This window comes from Pseudorasbora parva, chromosome 16 (genome assembly GCF_024679245.1).
Source record: "Pseudorasbora parva isolate DD20220531a chromosome 16, ASM2467924v1, whole genome shotgun sequence".
Classification (NCBI taxonomy): Eukaryota; Metazoa; Chordata; class Actinopteri; order Cypriniformes; family Gobionidae; genus Pseudorasbora; species Pseudorasbora parva.
In genome coordinates, this window is record NC_090187.1 from 22,748,589 (window position 1) to 22,754,588 (window position 6,000).

The following is a 6,000-nucleotide window of genomic DNA, read 5'->3' on the forward strand; positions in this document are numbered from 1 at the left end:
AAGATTCGTTCAAAATGAATGAATCATTCATAAAACGACACGCAACCAAGATTCAAAAATGGATATAGGGCAATTTTCAAAATGACATAATTATCCATTTGTAGTACATTTAATCAGCTTGTGACACTTTTCAATCACTTTTTAAGTGGACAAAGAGGCACTCTGTACATTGGTGTGATATTAATTAATCACAGACCAGCTGGTTTAATGTAGAGAGCATGTCGGAAAAAAAAAAGCTATAATGATGCAGTATATTGTGTATTCAAATGGAACATTTTTGGTTTTATTGTTTTTTTTTAGTTTAGCAAAATCGTCTGGCTACACTTGGGAAACTACAGTGCAACTTATATTGTCTTTGTTCTGTTAATTACAGAAACTAACATATTTTCAAATTAAAATATGTGGCTCCAAATGCATCCTTCTGTCGTTAATCTGCACCTGCCTCATTAGCAATTGGCAAAAACTGTAATCGACAACTATTTTGATAATCGATTAGTCGGCTTGAGTATTTTTTTTAAGACAAAAGTAAAATTATTTGATTCCAGCTTGTTTAATGTGAATGTTCTAGTGTGTTCTCTCATATGTGCTCATATTAGCCACCTCATAAAATTAGTACGAATTGCCGTGAGATCGGGCTGCATACACCGGTAGGCAGTGGCCCACCTTACCGTGACCATGATGCGGTCACCCAGAATTTATAGTTTACCCACCTCTTTTTTTTACCACTACCCAGTAAGTGCATTGCTGCATGAAGCATGTCACCATTGTTGAGATTCACATGCTGATTTATGATGTCTGTATGTGGTAAAACATGACAACAAGATGCGTTTAGCCACTTAGCCATTGTTTAAATTCACCTAAATAGTGTTTAAGACGGCTAGCTGTATCTCGCACTGAAGTCCCGTGGGAGCTCAGTTAGCCGAAAAAAATAAGCAAAATGTCTAGTTGGGAAGAGTGTAGTGTGTGTAAAGCATGATTATTTTATTACTGCACATCTTTCCTCAAGCCGTGTGTGCCCAAATGGAAGGATAAATAACGTTTATTTATTGTTTAAGCTCCGGACCATTTGCCTTTTTTCCGACTACAATCAAGGTACAACGAGTCTTCGGTGCAAGACTTCAGGTAGCCGTCTAAAACAGGTGAATTTAAACATTGGCTAAGTGGCTAAATGCATCTCTTTGTCATGTAAGGGCCCTACGTTTATGCCCCAATAACTGCCGTTTTAGCTGAGTGGGGGCTCTGGGCATTGACTGTAACAGTTCTGTGTTGCAAGTACCATCTCTATAGACTGTACTCACTTAATCTTGATATAACGATCAAAATTAACTTAAAAATTCCCCGGAGTTGTCCTTTAATGTGGTTAGCTGGAGGGCATCTTGGATCATTTTGGTCTTTTTTTAAAATTCATATTCAGATCTCTGACTTTCGATTACAGACTTTAGCATATCAGAGCACACCTTGTGTCTATTTTTAGTAGAAACAAAGTTGATGCTTAAAATAAACAAAAACTTGAACTCCTTTAAATCCCCCGCGTTTTATTGAGCAGTATCTAGAAAATGTCACAGTTTTTGAATTCATCAGATAGCCAGCCTAGGAATGGGTTATTTATTGTCAACTCTGCATATTGAACTGGGATAGAAGAATATTTTAACTTGACAAAATTACACAGTTCAGCTTTAAATCTGTTTTCATAGTAGCTGCTCATTGCATAATTCTGTGGTTCTGGTTCTGCTGACTCATTATCAAACATATGAATTTTTAGAATCCACCCACATCTTTCCCACTTTCCTATTTCCCAGTTCTTATGCTCAATGTGCACCTGTACTGTCACAGTACAAGCCAGAATAATGCAACTGACAGCCAAAAAGACTTTAATTTAGAGTCCTGTTCCCCATGTACACACTATGCACTTATTATAGTAATTACAAAATTAAGTACTAACCCTGAATCTACCCCTAAACCTAACCTTCACCCATTTTACCTTATATTATTCAGCACTTTCTCGTGAAAGTACACCGTAGAGGTAAAGCAAGTATCCTGTAAAATAAAATGCCACCAGCACAATAGTTTGAACACCTTTTATGGCATGTATAGTATAGCGTCCTCAAATTGATATAGACTCTTCATTTCAAGTCCCACTTAAAATGCCATTGCATTTCATGTCACAAGAAGGTTATTTTTGAAGACTTCCGATGAAAAAGCCTCTAAAAGCCACTTCGGTCAAAAATGAAATAATGATACTGAGTGAATGCTCTCAGCATATAGTATGTGTTCATAAAATACTTTAAATTCAAACCCATGTCCTCAGCCCATTCAGAAGTACCAGTATTTAGATAGAAACTTATACATGGAAGCCTAAAAAAAAATGCTTATTTTGAAGAAAAATGTGAGACGGACTTAGAGGCTTTTGCATCTGAAGTCTTCAGAAACAAAGTGATTTGTTAAAGAAAGATGATAAATCGATAGATCTAGTGTTGACAAATGAATGCAGTCAATATTGTGTCACTGTATTTGTTTGTGGTTAGTGGAACATATTGATTGAACTTGAGGAGAACTGACTATGTCCACTTCAAAGACATTTACATTTCAAATATGATGAAACATGAACATTAGGAGCCCGATCACGAAATGCGTATCAATAAAATGAGGCAAAATGAGTTTTGTCGTTGGTATGCAGTTTTTGCGTGCATATGATACACACTTTATGGCGTATATTACACACGAAACCCCCACCACCATCCAAGAGTATGTCATATACACACCATAAAGTCATATCATATACACACGAACAACTGCGTACCATATGCACAACAAAACTCATTTTGACATATACTTTCGATAACATTGCACACTCGTACAATTGACACACATTCTCATGTGGTCGTGTTGATGTTAGTGAAAAGATCCTGCAAAACTTGTTTCATGTAATGTTGTGCTTATCTACCTTTAAAAGATATTACACTTGATATGGTCTTATCTAATGCAATAGCATTCAGGTTTTTTTCAGATACAAGGTCAGTGTTGCTGATTTTCTAAAACTTCACTTTCATGAAAGATGCAACAAACAAACTTACACTTATAAAGCACGAATGAAACTGAATTAGGTCGTCTAGGTCAGCTGTCTTCAAACTATCTCATCTGTCTTTCAGTAAATAGGGGAATATTACTGAGAAATGTATTGATGTGAAATGTCATTATTCTCTTCCTGGTGGGCTTAATTTGAAATAGAACATTACTTGTGTAATGCTGCAAATTGAGTTCAAATGACGTGAAGTGTGAACATTTTACAAAACTGTTTTTAAACTAATAATGGAGCTGTTCAAATTTATGTTGTCATGTGGTCGATACAAGCAGGTGGTTATGGCTAAAATGCTCAATTAACTATGCAGGGTATTATACTAACAGTGACATATTTTGTTGTTGTTGTTGTTGGGTGTTGGGGTGGTTGCTAGGGGTACAATTGTGGGATCAGTAAGATTAGTAAGAACAAAAATCACTATTTTCACTTAGAAAATTGCATCTACAGATATTTGCACATACAAAATAACCTCATTCGCTAAGAAAATATGTTACTTTTACTTAGTGTGAATTTGAATATCTGTGAATTGGTACAATTGAATTCAATTTGGCCAACTGAAAAATGTAGATGTGATCAGTCACTAGAAAATTTTCAATTGGAGACCTCATTTTTATTTATTTATTTTTTACAGTGCAGATTATATTTACACTAAGTGAAAATATTGGCAATACTTGCTATTTACACCAAGTGCAAATAGTGATAGATGCTTTTCACACCAAGTGTAAATAGTGATATGCTTTTCACACCAATTTGTAAATAGTGATATGCTTTTCACACCAAGTGTAAATAGTGATAGATGCTATTCACACCAAGTGTAAATAGTGATAGATGCTATTCACACCAAGTGTAAATAGTAATTGCTAATTGTAAATAGTAGATGCTATTCACACCAAGTGCAAATAGTTTTCACACCAAGTGTAAATAGTGATATGCTTTTCACACCAAGTGTAAATAGTGATATGCTATTCACAGCAAGTGTAAATAGTGATAGATGCTTTTCACACCAAGTGTAAATAGTGATATGCTTTTCACACCAATTTGTAAATAGTGATATGCTTTTCACACCAAGTGTAAATAGTGATAGATGCTATTCACACCAAGTGTAAATAGTGATAGATGCTATTCACACCAAGTGTAAATAGTAATTGCTAATTGTAAATAGTAGATGCTATTCACACCAAGTGCAAATAGTTTTCACACCAAGTGTAAATAGTGATATGCTTTTCACACCAAGTGTAAATAGTGATATGCTATTCACAGCAAGTGTAAATAGTGATAGATGCTATTCACACCAAGTGTAAATAGTAATTGCTAATTGTAAATAGTAGATGCTATTCACACCAAGTGCAAATAGTGATAGATGCTATTCACACCAAGTGCAAATAGTGATAGATGCTATTTACACCAAGTGTAAATAGTGATAGATGCTATTCACACCAAGTGCAAATAGTGATAGATGCTATTCACACCAAGTGTAAATAGTGATAGATGCTATTCACACCAAGTGTAAATAGTGATAGATGCTATTCACACCAAGTGTAAATAGTGATAGATGCTATTCACACCAAGTGTAAATAGCAACTACAATCTATTTACACTAAGTGTAAATAGTGATAGATGCTATTCACACCAAGTGCAAATAGTGATAGATGCTATTCACACCAAGTGCAAATAGTGATAGATGCTATTCACACCAAGCGTAAATAGTGATAGATGCTATGCACACCAAGTGTAAATAGCAACTCCAATCTATTTACACTAAGTGAATGTAAAATATTTTCTTAACGATAGATGTTATTTTATAAGTGCAAAAGCTGCACTGTAAAGAATAAAAAAATAATGTCTCCAATTGACACTTTTCTAGTGACTTTTTTTTTTTTTTTTTTTTTTTACAGTGTGTAGATGCAATTTACTTAGTGAAAATAGTGATATATTCTGTTTACATCATGAAAAGTAGGAGTTATTTGCAATATGTGTAAATAGCCTATGCAATTTTACACTTTATTTTGAATATTTGCTCCTCAGTATTGTTGTACATTAACAGGATGCAATAATAACAGAGTGTAAATTATTATATTTATTAAACGTATTAAAAATTGTATCAAAGACGCAGCCTTAATGGGACAATAAAAGCCCTCCCTACACCTACCCAATAAATACATTTATTATTTCTAAACATTTTGTTAGGAACTTTATTTCCATAATTAGAACATTTTCTTAATTTTTAGTGAAAGTAAATGCCTTTCCACTGTGATTTGTGATGAGAAAATTAAAAAAGGGATACAAGCAGATTCGAAACCCAGGTCGATCGTGTCAAAACCAAAATCCTTAAGCCTTATGCTTTACTGGTTGCACCACTAAAGACAATAAATAATTTTCTTCTTCTTTTTTGGCCCTCTTAGATCTTGTTTGCCCCAAACAGACATTAGGTGGAGCTAGTGCGAATAACACTTGCCAACAAGGCATGCTATTTGCACTTGGTGTGAATAGACACTCTGTTTTTCTTTTAAATAAGTCTCTAATGCAAATTAAGAGTGCATTTATTGAATAAAAAAATAAAACTGAATATATCTGAATATATTTTAAAATATAATTTATTTATGTGATGGAAAACTGAATTTTCAGCATCATTCATCTAGTCTTCAGTGTCACATAATCCTACAGAAATTATTCTAACATGCTGATTTGCTGCTCAAGAAAACAGCTGTGCTACTTCATATTTTTATGAAAAACTGATATATTTTATTTTCATTACTATTGGAAGAATAGAAAGTTCAAAAGAGTCTTTATTTGAAACAATATAAATGTCAATGTCACATTTTAATCAATCTTTGATGAATAGAAAGATCTCATTAATTTGAAATAGAAATCTTTTGCAACATTATTGTCATTTTTAATTAATTGAATGTGTCCTCGCTGAA